The sequence below is a fragment of the Juglans regia genome, chromosome 3 (genome assembly GCF_001411555.2).
Source record: "Juglans regia cultivar Chandler chromosome 3, Walnut 2.0, whole genome shotgun sequence".
Lineage (NCBI taxonomy): Eukaryota > Viridiplantae > Streptophyta > Magnoliopsida > Fagales > Juglandaceae > Juglans > Juglans regia.
In genome coordinates, this window is record NC_049903.1 from 32,861,299 (window position 1) to 32,881,362 (window position 20,064).

Consider the following 20,064-nt stretch of genomic DNA (forward strand, 5'->3'; position numbering starts at 1 on the left):
TATTTATTTCAGCAAAAGGGGATGTAGCTCAGATGGTAGAGCGCTCGCTTAGCATGCGAGAGGTACGGGGATCGATACCCCGCATCTCCATTTAAAACGACTCGTTATCTCTTTTTCTGTTTAATTAGCTTTTGGGCCCCTTTCTGTGTTACTTATGCTTAAATCAAAATATTCATCCCTCATTCATTTTTATAGATAAAATAAAATGAGATTAAAATTAAAAAGTTGAATAAAATATTATTAAAATATATTTTTTAATATTATTTTTATTTTAAAATTTGAAAATGTTAAATTATTTATTTTATTTTATATTAGAATTTAAAAATGTTGTAATAATTAAATAAGATAAGTTAAGAAATTTTTTGAAAACAAACAAGGCCTTAAATGACCCACACCATAAGCACAGATATGAAATAATGACTTAGGCTATATTTGGGTAGTGAGTTAATATTAAATGATTTATGAATAGTAGTGAAATAATCTCATTATCCAAACACAATCATAGTCTACTTAGCAAATCTATACCACACACGAGAGAAAAAAATAAATAAAAGTAAGTGTGTGGTGTAAAATTATTGAATAGAAATTTTTTGATATAATATTTGAGGTCTTCTATTTTGCAGTCCTACATCACATATTTATTAAAAAAATAAATAAAAATAAGTGCGTAATGGTTGCTAAATATAATTTTTCCATAACAAAATACAATAAAACATGAAAGCTCCAGCTAGATTGGGTAGGTCCCATATTCCTTGGCATAATGCTACAGAGGTATGACTTGGTGAGTTTTAGTGCGATGTAATGATAGACTGCTGGAATATGCGCTATATAAAATCATTTCTACAGAGGTGAAATGATTGCCGTAGAATGCTCGTCCCACGTTGTCAAAAGGAAAAGACTGTTAACTTCTGGAGATGCAAGACATAAAAGGCTTCTAAACACGCAATGGATCACGGTCGCTTGTAGAGATGACTTGAATTGGTCTTGGTGTACCTTTGAAAAGGTGCGTGGCAGCGTGGGGGGTGGCGGCGGAAGCACTTTGGTAGGGGCACTTAGTAGAAAAAAGTGGCTATATTGCGTAGATATAAGCTTTAAAGTCTCTTATAAACAAAAAATAAATTCGCCATAAAAAAGTAAAATAAAAGTCGAACGGGATAGATGAAGGAAAAAAAAATGGGAAAAGTCTGTCCTAGTGACCAGTGAGAGAATAGAGACCAAAAAACCACAGACTATGGTGGCGTGTGGGTTTCACTATGTAACCATAAGGAGTTTTATTATTCATCATTCCTACACACTACATAATATTTTTATTTTTATTTTTTAAAAAATTAATTTTATTCTTCCTAAAATAATTGAGTTTTTCTACTCATTATCCATACATTACATATTTGGTAAAAGAAAAAAATAAAAAATTATGTATAGTATGTAGTGATGTTGGAATATCACTTTCAATTAAATCTTGTGAAACCAAACAGAGGGGTACTTGACAGTTAAGTTAGTTGCGACTGAGATGTAAACTTCTAATCCAAGTTGTAGATGATGTATAGTCTTTATGTGTATAAATACAATGATTGTATAAGCCATTAAATCACACTTTTAGATCATAATAAGAATTACACAGTTTTCTTCCATATCATAGTTTCAATTTTCAACAATTTTACATGGTATCATCGTGTATACAAGATTCCGCTGCTCTCTCTTCCTTTCTTGATTCTCTTCCTTTCGTGTATAGTCTCAAATCTTTCTTGATTTTTTGCTTCTATGGCAACCTCTGATCCTAGGGCAAATTCTGCTTCTGTGACAAATCCTTCTGATGATTCTTCAAGTAGTTACTATCTATATCCATCTGATAATCCTGGAGCTCTTCTGGTTTTCGAGATCTTTATTGGTGAAAACTATGTTGCATGGAGTCGATCAATCTCCAGTTCTAATGATTTTAGGTTTCGAGTTTCTTGGATGCGAGCAAATAATCTTATTCTATCTTGGTTAATGAACTCCATTGCAAAAGAAATCCATGGCAGTCTGCTTTATTTCTCAAGTGCATTTGATATTTGGGAAGAACTCAAAACCAGTTATCTTCAAAGTGATGGTCCACAAATCGTTATCCTAGAGAAATTCTTTAGCTCTATTTCTCTGCTCTATTCTCTAGGATCAAAGTCTGTTACTGAATATTTTAGTGATTTCAAGACCCTGTGGGATGAGTACATCAACTATCAACCCATTCCAAGTTGTTGATGTGGAAATCTAAATAGATGTTCATGTGATATCTTAAAGAACCTTACATAAAGGCAACGACATGACTATGTCATGAAATTTCTAATTGGCCTGTATGATTCTTATTCAATGATGTGAAGTCAGTTACTTCTTCAATCTCATTTGCCTTCCTTGAGCAAAGTTTTTTTCTTTGCTACTACAAGAAGAAAGTCAAAGATATTTGACAAATACAGTTGGTATTCCCCTTGATTCACATGTCATGATTGCTGCACAACCACATAAACAAACTTCAACAAATGGTGCTCAATTTACAAAACCAAAAGGCAAGATAGATGTGATTTGCTCCCATTGTGGTTACTCTGGTCATCTTGTAGACAAGTGCTTTCAACTCATTGGATATCCACCTGGATGGAAGGGTCCACGAGGCAAAAGATTCTTTTTCTACATATCTAGCAGTATAAATTCACGGTTGCTCATTGCACACAATGCTTTTTCTTTGGAGCCAAATTCAAGTATCCCAAATATATTTTCTCAAGAACAAATTCAAAATCTGATGACACTTGCAAATAGTCTATCCGGTTCACACATTAATCCTAATTCAACAGCTAACACTGCTTCTACCTCAATTAATACTTCTTCTTGCAATATTGTTTTATCTTCCAAGAATCATTCTCCATGGATTCTTGATACTGGAGTAACAGATCATATGATCTGTTCTCCTCATTTTTTCAACTCATTTCATTTATCTACTAAATCATTTCTAGTTAATCTACCAAATGGCCAATCTGTTCCTATTGTTTTTACTGGAAGTGTCAATTTCTCTTCTGACATAACCTAGCATAATGCCCTTTATGTTCATTCTTTCAATATTAATCTAATTTCTGCTTCAAAGCTAACTAAAGACAAATATATTGGTTTGTTTTTCTTTCAATCCAAATGTATTTTGTAGGACCTCAGCAACTGGAAGATGATTGGGCTTGCTGAAGTAAAGTCTGGTCTATATCACTTACAAAAGTTCCCTGTTAAAGCAAAAAGTGAAGTACCTGGATCAATCAATTTACCTTTTGTTTCTTTAGCCAACAATTGTAATATAAATTCTGATATTTGGCATCTTCGATTAGGACATATCCCACCTGCAAGACTACAAATCATTAGTGCATTGGATCTTATTGTACAAGTTTCTCATAGTCATACTTGTGAAATTTGTCCATTAGCTAAACAAAAGAAACTACATTTTTTTGTATCAAACAGTTATTCCAATAAAGCTTTTTAGTTGGTCCATTGTGACATTGAGGGCCCCTTTTCCACTACATCATATTCTGGCTACAATTATTTTCTAACAATTATAAATGATTCACACGTTTTAGTTGGTTTTATCTCATGAAAGCTAAAACAGATACTCGTACAATCCTCACCAATTTTGTTCCTTATGTTCATAATCAATTCAACACAACTATTTAGACTCTTAGAACATATAATGGTCAAGAGTTTGATATGCCTATTTTTTATCAAGAACATGACATAATTCATCAACTATCTTGTGTTGAAACACCTCAACAAAAGGGTAGGATTGAAAGAAAATATCAACATTTATTAAATGTAGCTAGAGCACTACTTTTTCAATCCAAATTACCTCTTTCCTATGGGACTAATTGTGTATTAACTGCTACACATCTCATCAATAGAACCCCTTCATCTGTCCTAAAAAATCAAACACCATATTTCCTTTTGTTTAAAAAACCTCCAGATTATCACTATCTTAAAGTTTTTAGATGTTTGTATTTTGCTAGCACAATCACAAGTCATCGAAACAAATTCCAACCAAGAGTCTCGAAGTGTTTTTTTCTGGGATATCCACCAAATATCAAAGGTTACAAAGTTCTTGATCTTCTTACTCTAAAAATCTTTGTATCCAAGAATGTGGTTTTCCATGAATCCATATTTCCTTCAATACTAAATGATGTTCATACATCATTTGTCTTTCCTGATTTTCCTCAAATCTATAACTCTATAGAATCTAATATATCTCCTTCAAATGTTGTTTCCTCAAATTCCCAAAATCAAAATCAAAACCTTAGAAGGTCTGAAAGAATCAGGCAACCTCCTACATATTTATAGGACTTTTACTGCGAAAATACAACTCAGACAACTTCAACATCTCAAGCATCTCTCAGCTGCAATTCACCTTCTTCTTTTGGTAAGTCTTACTCCATATTTCAATTCCTCTCTAACTCACAATTATCTCCTCGATATAAAGCCTTTGTTTCTACTGTTTCTTCTACATTTGAACCAAAAACCTTCAAACAAGTCATCTCCCACCCTCAATGGCAAGCTGCTATGGCAAAAGAAATAAAAGCTCTTGAATTAAACAAAACTTGGAGACTTGCCATTTTACCTCCAAATAAGACTGTAATAGGTTGTAAATGGGTTTATCGTGTCAAATTTAAAGCTGATGACACAGTTGAGAGGCATAAAACTAGACTAGTAGCAAATGGATACACTTAACAAGAATGTCTTGATTTCTTTGACACTCATTCACCTATTGCAAAGATGACAATTGTACGAGTTTTACTTGTTGTTGCTGCCATAAAGCATTGGCATTTACATCAATTAGATGTAAATAATGTTTTCTTGCATGGAGATCTCAATGAAGAAGTGTATATGCAGCTACCACCAGGATATTCATCCTCTAATGACCCTTGAGTATGCAAACTTAAGAAGAGTCTTCATGGTCTGAAACAGGCCTCAAGACAATGGTTTTTCAAACTATCTTACTCTTTGCTTCAATTTGGTTTTATTCAAGGCAAATCAGATTCATCCTTGTTCATAAAACAAATCTCAGTAGGTTTTATAGTTCTACTTATTTATGTTATGACGTTATTCTTGCATATGATAGCATTGATAAAATCAATCTTGTAAATAAATTTTTACATGATTCCTTTACAATTAAGGATCTTGGTGAATTAAAATGCTTCTTGGGTATAGAAGTGGCTTGATCAAATAAGGGTATTACTTTGTGTCAGAGGAAATATGCTCTGGATATTTTGCAAGACAGTAGCTTTTCTAGTTGCAAACCAGTAGCCTTTCCTATGGAATCCACTCTAAAGCTAACTGCAAATGATTCCTCCTCTCCTCTATCTAATCCTGCATCATACAGAAGACTTGTTAATTGACTATTATACTTCACTATAATAGACCTAATCTGGCTTATTCAGTTCAAGTTTTAAGTCAGTTTATGGCTAAACCAAGCGCTACACATCTTTAAGCTATTGAAAGAGTGCTTCGATATGTTAAAGCTACACCAGGTCAAGGAATTTTCTTATATACAGCATCTTCCTTACATCTAAAAGCATATTCTGATAGTGATTGGGGTGGCAGCCTAGACACTAGAAGAAGTGTGACTGGTTTTACAGTTTTTATAGGAGATTCTATTATCTCTTGGAAATCAAAGAAACAACCTACTGTTAGTAGATCATCTGCTGAATCTGAGTTTAGGGCTTTAGAATCTACAACTTATGAGCTTCAATGGATAGTTTACCTTCTAGTTAACTTAAGAGTTACTCATTCTCAAGCTGCATTATTGTACATTGATAGCAAGCCTACTTCTGATATTGCTTCTAATCATGTTCATCATGAAAGGACCAAGCATATCCAGCTAGATTGTCATCTTGTTCGAGAGAAACTATAAGAAGGCCTCATCAAAATAATTCATATTCCTTCAAATAATCAGTTAGCTAATATATTAACTAAATCTCTTGAATCTCTCAATTTTCATCATCTTATTCGCAAGATGAGAATGACTAACAATGGGAGGTGTTGGAATATACAAAGCCTTATAGAGGGATTGGAATTAAAATCACGTAAAGCCAAACAAAGGGGTACTTGACAGTTAAGTTAGTTGAGAATGAGATGTAAATTATTGATCCAAGTTGCAGATGATGTATAGTCTTTATGTGTATAAATACAGTGATTGTATAAGCCATTAAATCACACTTTCATATCATAATGAGAATTACACAGTTTTCTTCCATATCATAGTTTCAGTTTTCAACAATTTTACAGTGTGGGATGATGAGTATAATTTTTCTATCTGTATAAGAGGAATTCTATGTATCAATCACTATTCATTTTTCACACTCCACACCTATAGTTTTTTTTACATAAGGTATGAACATATTTTTCATAGGGTGTGAGGTATGTGGTACTAAAAAATGACTGATGAGAAGAACTTTTCATCTGTATAATCTATAATGTACATACATCCTTTTCCAAGCCAATAAAATTTTGTTATTTTCATAAAATACCTGGACTCTTCACTTAAAAGTTAAAAGTAAGAAAAGTAGTTCATGTTAGCTCATGGTTGAATGCAGAAATAAATTTATAATAAAAATTAGAATAGTTTTCTCGGTAATAAAAATATTTCCTCAACTTCTTTCCACACATATAAAACTTCTCATCTCAATATTTTTCATTTATTTATTAAAATATATTATTTTAATGCATATAAACATTCATTTAAATAATAAGTATTCTTAAATGTTGTACGAGTTTATCATTGGAATTAAGGGTGTGCATCCGGATCGATTTTTTTTTCGGTTCAATTCGGAACCTAGAAATTTGGGTGTGTACGGGCAACTATCTACCCGGATTACACCCGGGTGGGTGAGAAGAATCCGGATCCAATTCTGTGATCCGATTATTCTCAAAAATATATTCTTTCATTTTCTTTTCAATATTTTTTAATAAAAATTAAAATATTCAAACGGTAATTTTGAGAGACTTTCTTAACATTTTTCTTATTATTTATATATAATTTTTTTAAAAAAAATACTAGGTACACCGTTGCACCCATAAAATTTACCAAATCCTGTAACAATCAGTACACCCTAGAACTAGAAGGGCGATAATTTTAAGGTGGGACTCACATTTACACAAAAACTTATGAATTATCATCTCTCATTTATTCCTTAACTATTTATAAAAAAAACTTTTCAACATTTTATATCCCATTGTCCCAACATTCCAAGAAGAAAAGTGGACTTATAAAAGAAATTTGAGTATAATTAGCTAGAGAAGGAAAGAAACTCGAGCCGTTTAACTGTAGCTTCCGTCGTCCGAGCGGTTTTTTCCCTTTCCTAATTCAAGCAACCTATCAGCCTAAACTTGCGTGCCCACTGTCCGCCATATCCTAACTCCGTTGCCATGACAATTTTCTCGTCCACAAAGCAAGGTTCGTTCCTTCTTTGTGTTCTGACTAGATACAACACTTCCGATGGATATCGGAAATGGTGTGTTGAAGAGTCCTTAGGTTTGGAAGGATCTTTAATTGCCTCGCGATTAATCACATAAAAACTGAATTCAATATTGGACTTCGCACTTATACAGGACTCTTAACTGCCTCTTGAGTGGCTTTTACTGTTCAATCATTCCCTTGGTGCTTTGAATTGGTCTTTGTACTGCTGCTGCTAATTAATATTAGCTTGTTAGCAGTTTTTTCCGTGAGGCAGTTATTGCTAATAGTTGTTTTCGTGTTCATTCCAATGAATATTTAATTGTAATGTCTTGCAGATGATCTTGACCAAAATGTTAAAAGTTCTTATTTTAATTTACCACCACTGGATGTTTCCATCGTATTCCCACAAGCAACTCCAGCGTCCGTCTTTCCTCCATGTGGTAAGAATGCCCTCTCTCTCTCTCTCCCCCCCCCCCCAGCCAGCAGTGTTACACATCTGGTGTTCCGAATTGAACATAACTTGATGAATTAAATGAATTTGATCATTCACAAACATATACATAAAACTTCATTGTTCATATAAATGTAAATAATTAAATTTACCTCTTCCCATCCACTTGTGCTTTTGGAACAAATGGTGATTTCACATAGTATAGAGCAGAAGTCTTGAGTTGGAATCCTGACTCATTGCAAATGAAAAATTTAGTAGCTTTGGTAGTCCCATTGCAAAATGAATGATAGTTTAGGGAGTAAGATGTAATATTCCCTAATTTTTGTATAAAGGTTGCTACTTACTATCAGTTCTTGGCATTTCTTAGCATCAAAATTAGGGGAAGCTTGAATCTACATTTATCTAGCAGCTCCTTTTGAGATTTTATAAATAGTCTCACGAGGTTCTTTGGACTAGATGCCTTTTGCTAATGTATCATGCTGCACGTATGATATGTATCATGCTTACTATTGAAGATGATTATTTTTGCTATTTATTATTTCCATTTTTTCAAATAAAACTTAAAAGATTGTTCTGATAATTATTTCTCAAGTATGTGTATTCTTATTCCTTTTTTTTTTATATAAGTATGTGTATTCTTATTCTTAAGCAGCAAGGGACACCAAATTATAGGATTTAGAGCATATAATCTTTATTTCCCACACATGGCAGTATATTTTTTCACTCAGTGCCATTCCATTTTATTGTGCATTGCCTTGGAATTTTCCATTATTATCTAGATTATTTGAGGCCATTTATGTCTTATCGTTGCATATCGGCCTTTAATTATCACAGCTTCAGACTATTTTCAACTTGATGATCTATTGACTCCTAAGGAGAAGGCCATCAGGATGAAAGTAAGACAATGCATGGAACAAGAAATAGCTCCAATAATGATAGAGGTGTCTTCTCATTTTACTCTTATTATTCTTAGTATTGCTCATAAGATATACAAAGCAATTTCGGTCCTGAGGCAATCTTTCCTATTTTTTATTAGTGTTTTCACTATTGTAATATTCTAATTAAAAAGTCTAAAAATGACGGAGGTATCTTTCTCATTTTACTCTTATTATTCTCACTATTGCTCATAAGATGTACAAAGCAATTTCAGTCTGAACTAAGGCAATCTTTCGTATTTTTTATTATTATTTTCATTATTGTAATGTTCTAATTAAAAAGTAAAGTTGTACATTTTTTTCTTTATCCTCAGTATTGGGAGAAGGCCAAGTTTCCATTTCATGTTATTCCAAAACTTGGTGCCCTGAATATCGCAGGTGGCACAATCAAGATAGCTTGTGCATCTTTTTCTACCCCCAACCCTGGCATTTTCTCTTCCTCTCTCTCCCCTGAGTGGTGTAAGTTGTGGTGGATAGGATGCTTAGCTAGTTCTGATTCTCAGGGCTATGGGTGTCCTGGTCTCTCCATTACTGCATGCACTGTTGTTTCAACAGAGATTGCTAGAATTGATGCAAGTTGTTCCACATTCATAATAGCGCAGTTATCATCTCTGGCAATTGGTAAGATCTTTAGACTAGCTTTGTTTTGTCTTTACCTGATAAAATCAAATAGCTAATTTTCTTTTTCCAATAAACAAACCAACATGCAGTTAGTAAATCACATCATTGTGTTATTTGTCTGGATTGCCTAGTATAGCATTGTGTGGATCAGAGGCACAGAAGCAAAAATATCTACCATCTTTGGCACAGTTAAACATTGTAGCGTGTTGGGTAAGTATCCTACTTTGGAATTCAAGTATAGTGTAGGATTTCTGCATGTTTGATATGCGTCTCTGTGAAACTTTAAGTTACTTCAATATGTTGTTTCCACACCTTAAGGCTTTGACTGAGCCTGGATATGGAAGTGATCTAAGTGCTATGAAGACGACATCAACCAAGGTTCGTGCTGTCAACTTCATTCTATTGATTTATAATATGCATAACACCAATTTACATTTATGCATGTACACTCACATACATAATGGAACACAATATTCTTAACGTTTGTTTAATATCATTTGGATTGGTATGACTAGGTGCAAGGAGGTTGGAAACTTGAGGGCCAAAAGTGCTGGATTGGAAACAGTACCTTTGCAGATTTATTCGTTATTTTTGCAAGGAATGCCACAACAAAGTAGATAAATGGGTATGTTATATGCTGTATGATATACAGAACACTTCACCCAATCATTTAAATCAAAAGAAAAAATTACACCAATTTACTAGAAAGGTTTGCAGGAAATCCCTTTTTCCAATGAGATCTATCATGTGTTTTACAGTGCTACTCCCTATCACTTTATTGTCTATGGTTTTGCCTTATACACAATCATCCTCAGATATTAACTTGAGTGAACATTCCTTATAGTATGTTGGCAAAAATGCAAACACACCTTGACACGATATTGAGGTTTTGAATGGTTGTCATGTCGAACTCCATATATGCATGTTACAAACTACCCCATGTCCATTCCCAATGATTTTTATGTTATTTCTTTTACTTATTTTCATCAATATTGGACATTACAAAATCCATTCTTCTTTGATTTGTCACTTGAGAGATAGATCTGCATTAAGTTAACAGTCATAAAAAACTGATGTGACATGTAAACATGATTGTATCGGAGTGGACAATTTTAGACATGACCCACGAATCTAACACAAACACAACATTGGATTTGAGGGTTAGGGTTTAGTCTAAAACCAAGCCAACCTGATTAGACACGATGAATAAACAACCCAATTTTGTGTCAAGCCGCTTAAGCTGTTTAATTTAGTTACATTTATACTATAAAAAATGTAAACTCAAAAATTATGTTAGTAACTTTTGTTGATGCTCAATGTGGATGCTTTATCATGTTTGTTTTTGGAATGTAATGCAATTTTTTTTTTGTTATGTGCTTGTTTATTTTGATGAATTTTATTGGCTATAATCATATTTTGGTTGAAATTTTCTAAGAAGTTGGGTTACGGTTACTGATACCAATTATCAAATTGATTTTGTTGTGTATCTAGCTGTGATATGTATAATTGATATGCTTCTGTCATGTTTAATTGCATTAGCCATGCCAGTTCAAGTATTTGGGTCAATTCAAGCCATTTTTATCAAACAAGTCAAAACAGTTTGAAACGAGTTATATTCGAATAAACTAAACACGATCTATTTATTGAACAAGTTATGCAGGTCATATCGTGTTATCAATTGATTTGAATGGGTCATGTCAAGGTTCAGAGGTTTGATCTACTCAATTAAATAAGTCATATTAGAGTTGAACCCATGGCCTGATCCGATGTGTACCCAACCCTTGAACCCAACTTGGCACCCTATAAAAGTATGGAAACTATAACATAGTTTCACACATGTGCAGGACTCTTCACCTATATTGAGCCCTTTGTTTTGTCTACGTACACATCTTATAAAGTACTACTAAAATAATTCTCCTTATAGAATGCAACCCTTCAGACCTCTCTGGCCATTGGCCTCGATATACAAAATGTAAAATAGGAAAATTTAGGCTCCTTAGCTGCCTGTTATTTGCGAAATGAAGTGGATTTTGTACTGGCTTTTGTAAGGAAGCACGTAATTGTTGGGTTTTCCAAATTGGGATCCTTTTTTTGTGCTTGTGTAATATTTATGTTTTCTGTTTCAAAATTATAGTAAAGAAGGATGCCCCCGGATTAACAGCTACAAAAATAGAAAACAAAATTGGCCTGAGAATTGTTCAAAATAGAGATATTATATTAAAGAATGTTTTTGTCCCTGATGAGGATAGGTTACCTGGCATTGATTCTTTTCAGGATGCAAATAAGGTACAATTGTGAGGAGTTATGTTGATCTTGTCCCTCATAGTTTGTGTTATCTTCTTGGTATGGGTTTCTGGTTGATTATCATCCATAAATGCTCAGAATAGTGTCTTTGGTTGAGATTATACATCCCAATGAAGTCCAATGCAAACAACACATTTTCATTGTAATCCAACTGGTCTCCCATTTTTTCTATTTGAAGTATGGTTAATTTTTTTTTTTTTTGGGGGGGGGAATGTTGTGGGGTTTACTCATGTCATACTCTGGTCATATTTTTTGAATTGATACAAAGCTTGTTGCTATATGATGTGATTTCTTAGTCAGGATTGAAAATAGAAATATGGTAATATGTTTATATGAACGCAAATGACTGCTTTAGTTTTTCTTAACCATGAAAATACATACCTTAGCACACGTGTAGAACAACCAATTAAAAAGTTAAACATACATCCAAAACTTCAAATTTAGTTTAGTCAGCTCTGAAATAGGTTGATGTTTTCAACCATAGTCCTGGCTTCCAAGTGTTACAATTTCAAAGTCTGCAACTAAGGTTCTTTACTTGGTGCATCAAAACGGAGGGCTAGAAAAGAATATGCAAAACAAGCACCTTGGGTGTTCTTTTGCCCTCATTTCAGTACTGACATGTTATTTCCTCTACCTTCTGGAATGCATCAACTTCAACCAAACCAATCAGTAGCAGTTTACTTCACCATACATGCACTTAGCTACACAGTCCCAGCAAGATAGGGCAATTCAAATTTGTTTGCTGTGTCCATAAACGAATATTCCTTCAAATATTATTTTAGAGAAATCTGAAGTACTTTTGTGCATGAATGTGAAGTGTGTACATTGTTGTTTTTCCAATTTCCATAGTTTCATGCTTTTGAGTATTCGTGTATGTTCCTTATTTTTCATGCTGCTTATCTGTAACTGCTTACTCAAAACAGATACTTGATGTTTCACGCATTATGGTTGCCTGGCAACCTATTGGCATATCAATGCGCAACTATGATATGTGTCACAGGTATCGGAGTAAATGCTTCTCTTCTTTGCTGTAATATTTTATTTTAATCTTTGGGTATGACCTGCTCTGAATTCCAACCGATCTAAAGGTATCTGAAGGAGAGGAAACAGTTTAGAGCACCACTCGCAGCTTTCCAAATCAATCAACGGAAACTTGTTCATATGCTGGGTAATGTTCAAGCAATGATTCTAGTCGGTTGGCGCTTCTGCAAATTGTATGAGAATGGAAAAATGACTCTAGGTCAAGCTAGTTTGGGAAAGGTACAATGGATAATCTTTTTATTTGTGATGCATTTTCTATTCCTTGAGCTGAAAATTTCTGTAATTCTTCAGTCATGGATCACCTTGAAGGCAAGAGAAACCGCTGCAATTGGGCGGGAGTTACTTGGGGCAATGGAATTTTGATCGATTTTTTAGTCGCAAAGGTATTCGACCCCTGTCTATTAGATAATCTTCATTTTTTTTTCTAAAGAGTACTGGGGCTTCATTGCAGGCATTCTGCGATCTGGAGCCTATATACACATATGAAGGCACCCATGACATCAACAGCCTGGTCACAAGTAGGGAAATCACTGGTATTGCTAGCTTTAAGCCTGCTATATTGAGCAAACGAAGCCACCTGTAAGAAATGTAGATTTTCTTTCTCAATGAGAATCAATTGTGACACCCCTCAAGAGGTGAATAAGTTACACAAATGATGTTTAGATTACGACAATGGAACTGAAATAAAGTTTTTTAAAAAAGGCCGAAATTTTATCAGTCTTTTATTACTCTCTACTATTGATTTTGCTTATTACTTTTTTTTTATAGGTTATCAATAAGTTTTATTCATAGGAGAAAAAGGCATAGCTCAAATACATAGGAAGTCTACTTAAGAAGTACCTAACTAAGGTTTACAACCGAAAGTAGAAAATCATGAACATTTAGTCATTAAAATCAATGACCCCCGCCTATAAGAACAAAGTTTTTTTTTTTTAAATCGAACTTTAAGCTCATTCATTGTCCTCTCGTGATTTTTTAAGCTTCTATCATTTATCTGCCACCAAATGCACCAATACATACATATAGGGGACATTCTCCATATTGCTGCCACTTGAGGATTACTTTGGAGTCCTCTCCAGATTGCTAGATAATCCACCAGTCTAAGAGCCTCAACCCATGATAATCTAATTCTCACAAAAAAAATCATCTCACGTGGTCCTGAATGTAAAAACAAGTGATCTACTAATTCATCATTCTTCTTATATATGTAACACCAGTCCAACACCATTACCCGATGTTCACTCAGAGCATGTAGGCTGGAAAATGCAACTTTTATCACGTTGTTAAGGTTTTGTTTACTTTCTTAGAGAATGTAGGCTGTTGGACCAATCACAAATTAAGTTTTTTTTCCTCATCTACCATTGAAAGTACATTGATCCTAGATGCTTCCACCACCTAAGCTTCTTCTCGTGGCACACCATCACCATGAAGCCCAAAAACTTGCCTAACTGTACCTCAAACGCGCACTTGGTTGGGTTAATCTTCATCCTGTATTGCCGCAACACACCGAAAGCTTCCTTTAGGTCTTCCATGTGTTGCCCAAACTCCATGCTCTTCACCAAAAGGTTGTCCACATACACTTCCATATTTCAGTCTACCTGATTCTTGAACATTTTGTTGACCAGCCTTTGGTAGGTTGCTCCTGCATTCTTTAGTCCGAAGGATATAACCGTGTAACAGTACAAGCCTCGATCGGTTATGAAAGTCGTCTTATTCTGGTCAATATGGCTCATTTTGATTTGATTATACCTAGAGTAGGCATCCATGAAACACAACACCTTGTGACCCGCCGTGGCATTGACTATTAGATCTATCTGAGGAAGGGGAAAACTATCTTTTGGGCAGGCTTTGTTGAGGTTCATGAAGTCTATGCACATTCGCCACTTTTCATTGGACTTCTTCACTAACACAATATTTGACAACCAGTCAGGGTACTAAGTTTCCCTGATAAATCCTGCTACCAACAATCAATCCACTTCTTTTGCTATTGCTGTGTACTTCTCAGTGCTGAAATTCCTTTTCTTTTGCTTAACAGACCTTGTTTTCGAGTTGACGTTCAGTCGGTGCTCTATCACATCTTTGCTTATTCCTGGCATATCCTAATGATTTCATGCAAAGATGTCTTTGTGCTCCAAGAGGAGTTGGATTAGTCAGGTCCTTTCCTCCTTCACCATTGTAGTTCTGATCCTCACATAGTTATCCAACTGGGTTGGATCAAAGGGAACGAGCTCCAATGACTCATTGACTTCTCCTTGTCTCAGCATTTCCTCATCCCTTGTTTCTGCCTCCGTCATGAAGACTTCAGGTGGAGGCAGCGGGAGGGTACCATCGTCGTATTCCTGCGGCTCTACTATTTTTACATCCTGCTCTCCTTTCCTTAGTTCCTACACATAACATTCTCAAGTAAGCACATGTTTGTCACGTACTTCGCCAGTTCCCGCTTTCTTGGGAAACTTCATTTTCAGATGGTAGGTGGATGTGATTGCTCTCAAGGTGTTCAATATTGGCCGACCTATAATAACATTATATGCCAATTGCATTCTTACTACTAAGAACTCAGTCAGGGTGGTGGTGAGGTGAGGGTCAGATCCTACTGACACAAGTAGTGTAATAGACCCTATGGGTTAAACTGTATTTCCCGTGAACCCCTTCAATGTAGTTGGTGCTAGGTGAAGCTGACTCATACTCTACCTCATCTTCATGAAAGCATCTCAGAATAGGATGTCTGCTGAACTTCCATTATCTATCAATATCCTTTATGTCATGTAATTTGCTACCAGCATTATTACCACCAGTGCATCATCTTGTGAGTATACTGCCCCTCGAGAATCTTCATCACCAAAAGAAATTGGGGGCGAGGTTTGCACCCACGCCTGCTTGACAGGCCTCTACACACTGTATATTTCTTCATACCTTGCCCATTTTGCATAGGCCTTTCTTCCCGACGAGGTTGGGCTACCTCCTGCATAACCTCCAGCTATGGTACGAATCTACGCCAAGAGTGGATTTTGCTGATTTGTATCTTACTTGGGTCGGTGATTTATTGGTTCCTGTGATCTCCTAGCCCTCATAGGTGATTCTCTCCTCCTTGGGCTCTGGCTTCGTTTAGGTTTACGCTCCTACATCCTATCGTCTAAACACTGTGGTGGAGAGGCATTTTCAGCGACAATGTGTTCCAATTCTCCATTACCCTTCATCTCCATCTCTTCAATTTTCTGTTTGAGCGTGTGACAATCTTCAGTTTGATAACCATTCACCATGTGGTATGTACAGTACCTTTGAGTCTGCCGCCCGCAGTCTTCGTCACGCCTAGTTCCCTTTGCCTTGTCATGGTCTTGCACACTAGAGTAGTGTACATGGTTACTATTGTATCACCTCACGTATGTTTCTCGTTTTCCCTCGTACTGATTCTTTTTTGGCCTTAGACAATTTTCTCGGGCCTTCCTTCGACGTACTCTCATCCTTTCACCCTGACCTAGCGGTGAGGGCGATCAACGTATCCTCGGCATTTAGAAAGTCATTTGCTCGATGCATAAACTCTTGCAAAGTGGATGGAGTTTTCCTCACCAATTCAGTCATGAAAGGACTCCTTGGCCAAATTCCCCCGAGTAGCGCCGCCAACATGATTTTTTTGTCTTGGTCGTCAACAGTCATTTTTTCCCTATTAAATCGTGCCAAATATGCCTACAAACTCTCGTCCTCCCTCTGCTTTACCGTCAATAAGTACAATGTTGGCCGCCTCCACCGTCGACTAGCCATAAACTGGGTGATGATCTGCCTACCCAATTCCTCAAAATTCTCAATGGAGCCTGGTTGAAGTGCCCCGAACCAACCTCGGCTGCTCCCTTTAACGTCAAAGGAAAAGCCCTACATGCAATCTCTCATAGGAACCCATGAAGAGTCATGTGGGCTTTAAAAGTCTCCAAGTACTCCACCAGGTCCTCAAAACCGTTGTACATGTCTATCGACGAGACCTTGAATTTCAGTGGTAGCGGTACCACCATGAAATCTGAGGTGTATGGTAAGTTGGTGCTGGTCAGCAACTGATCAACTAAAGACGAGGTTCCTATCTTCTTGGTCATTTCCTTGTATTTATTCATCAGGCTGCGCAGGTCGTGGTGCATCTTCTTTGTCTCCTCGTTCTCCTGAGAGTTTTTACTCACGCCCACGTTGTGAGCCTTCATCTCCACCCTGTTAGCCTGACTGGGCGCCGTGTCTTCTCCTGATGGCCCGTTCTTCGCCTTGAGAACCTCATTCTCCCTTCGTAACGACTCAACCTCAGTGGTGAGCCTTCTCACTACTTCTTTCATTTCTGCAAGCCTTCATTCCATGTTCCGTGGCGTCTCTTTCTGATCTCTAGTTGCCTGAGATTGAGTGGTGGTAGGCATGTGAAAGGCACGCTGATTACAAGATAGTTGAATATCCCACAGACGACGCCAACTATTGAAGACGTGTTTCACTATTATGCACTCCCGATCTCCTGCAACAAAAGAGTAAGAGTGCTTGGAGGGTTGAAGGGTTGAAGGGGACCTCTCTGATGCCTAAGTCAGCAATTATATGAGTATTCTTAGAGCTAATTATTCCAGATCCTTTAATTAGCATACCAGAGTCCTTTAAATAGAGAGATTGCCTTCTTAAGATCACCTAGACTAACTGTCTTGCCTATTTTTTGAAATTTGAATCCCAATCTCTTCGTTCTATCCACTTGTTTTGAATGAGTGAATATTCTAACGAACTTAGGATAAGTGAACAAGCGTTCCTCTTAACAAACTTACCTGAGCCCTATTAGGTCAAGGCGTTTGAGCCTTGAGTAACTTGTTGAGCCCTCATGAGCCAGGCCAAGGGTGGCACCCCGCAAGCCTTTATAGTGGTATTAAAGTCCTTCCAAAACCAATGTTAATACTCTAAGATCCATATCTGAGCAAATATAAAATGCATATAAAAGCACATTAGCATTACTAACTCATGAGTTGTTTTTTCATCATTGAGAATTATAGATAACCAATTTTCCCACTTAACGTAATTCTTAAAATTAAATAATATAATAAAAATGAGATGAGAGTACAATATATATATATACACATATAATTTCTATTTTATAATTATTTGATGATCAAGATTCTTTAAATTGGTTTAATAAACAAGTAACACAGATTTCATAATATTTTTTTAAATATTTAATATTGTTGTACATAAATAATAATGCAGACTCCTTAGTCCTTGAAGGCAATTTTTAAACCGGCAATCATGATTCAATTATCTGGTGCTGTGTCTGTAGGGGAATTTTTGTACTCCAAGTTTTGTGTCTTTATATCATGGTAGTTATAAGTGTCTTGTTAACTAGGGCTGCTATTCGGCTATGTATGCCCAATCAGTTCTGCTACATACAGTCACTTTTGTGTATTATTTACGCATTTCATTGATGTAATTGGCCAGAACATTTATTTTATATTTTAAAAAAATTGATGCACCCAATCACATTAGTAGAGTGCTCAAGGAGTATGCAAAAGTGGCTACACATAGAGTTTTTGCTGCTGAATCCCTTCCCCGCTCTTGCCTTGGCAGGGGGGACACTTACCAATCATGCTCTCCTCTTGCATATGCGGGTACCTTATGCGGTCGTCAAGTAGGAAGACACTCCCCAACACCGTCCCTTATATGTGGATAGCGACCTTATCTAGAATTCGCCAAATGAAATCCCAACCTATTTTCAACCACCAAATCGACATATCCAACCTTCAAATCAATAGATCAAATTCTAAATACAAAATATAACGAAATAATACATAGATTCAACAAAAAAATATATAAGCCAAAGAAATGTGCAAAGAATCATTGCCCGTCGTCGTGGTGGGTATCCTCATAAAATCATTGCCACGTTGTTGCTTGTGTGTCCTTGTGCAAAGAACCACAACTACGTCGTGCCTCATGGGTCTGCATTTAGTTATGGGTCTGCGCAGAGACCCATTGCCATGATTGGTCATAGGTCTGCGCAAAGAAGAAGAGAAGGAATGAGAAGGCGTGCCGGCAATGAACTGTCATGGCTATGGGTTTGTGAGGAGAAGAGGAGGAATAGAAGATGAAAAAGAGAAGCTGAGGAAGAGGAGATGAATAAGAATTTATGGAACAATGGGCGTGAATGAGAAAACTAGTGGGAAGGACTAAGAATTTGAAACGTCTACACAAATGATTAATCGAGTGAGCAGGTGGAGTACCCACTCGGTCTCTACCCCCACATATAAAAAGAAGAGAACTGCTACAGACACAAAAAGATTACATAAAGTAAACCAACAAATTGATGTGACTTCATAGAATCCATTAGATCTACTTTATAATAAAAGTAACTTTACAATCTGATGTACTACATCAAGCCACATCAGTTTATAGATTTATTTTTATATAATCACTTTATGATTAAAGTATTTTCCTAAAAAGGAATTGGTGATCTGCCCGCTCATCCACATGAAGCGAGCAGATTGCTCGCCCAACCCATGTGTGGGTGAGTAGATGAGCCGGGCAGGCCGAATGTAAAGGCCCGGCCAGGAGGCCTATTGTTAACAAAAAGTATGACCATGGAGATCATTTTGTATAGGACCCCACAATCAATCTCCATCATTAAAAATTTGACTCGGTATTTTTATTATGACTTACAAAATATTCTTCATATTTTAAATTTTTTACATCGATAAAATATATTAAAAATAATAAATTATCTTATTAAAAAAATTATACATTTTATTATGAAACTATCCCAAAAAATTAGAAGGTTTTGATTAGGGGTGATAAACGGTCCGGTCGAACCGAACGGACTGACCAGACCAACCGTTTCGGTCCGGACCGATCCACATTTTAGAGGACCGAAAAATTTTGATCCATTCCATGGTCCAGGATTTTTCCGGACTAGACCAGACCAAATGAAAAATAAAAAAATATATATTTTATATATAGTAATTGTACAATTAACAATATAAATTTTTAAATATATTATTAATACTTGTTAAAATTCTATAAATTAACAATATTTTATATATATCTTCATCTAACCTATCACTATTAACAATATAAAATTTTAAATATGTTATTAATACTTGTTAATATCCTATGAATTAACTAATATATAATATCAACTAGTTAATTATATAGTAATTATATAAATTAATAATATAATTTTCATTTAATTTATTATTATTGACCATATAAAATATTTTTTTATTGAGTTTGTTACATAATCCACATTAATAAGTCACTTAATTTAATTTAGTATT

General features: G+C 35.6%; 1 non-coding gene and 1 pseudogene across 1 annotated transcript; both read left to right on the top strand.

Annotated features, from left to right (window-relative positions):
• Positions 1-17: 17 nt before the first annotated feature.
• On the top strand, positions 18-90 carry TRNAA-AGC. The gene has a single exon. It is a non-coding gene; the product is annotated as a tRNA-Ala (tRNA).
• A 1,671-nt stretch (positions 91-1,761) lies between these two features.
• LOC108994861 lies at positions 1,762-13,382 on the top strand (annotated as a pseudogene).
• Positions 13,383-20,064: the final 6,682 nt, after the last annotated feature.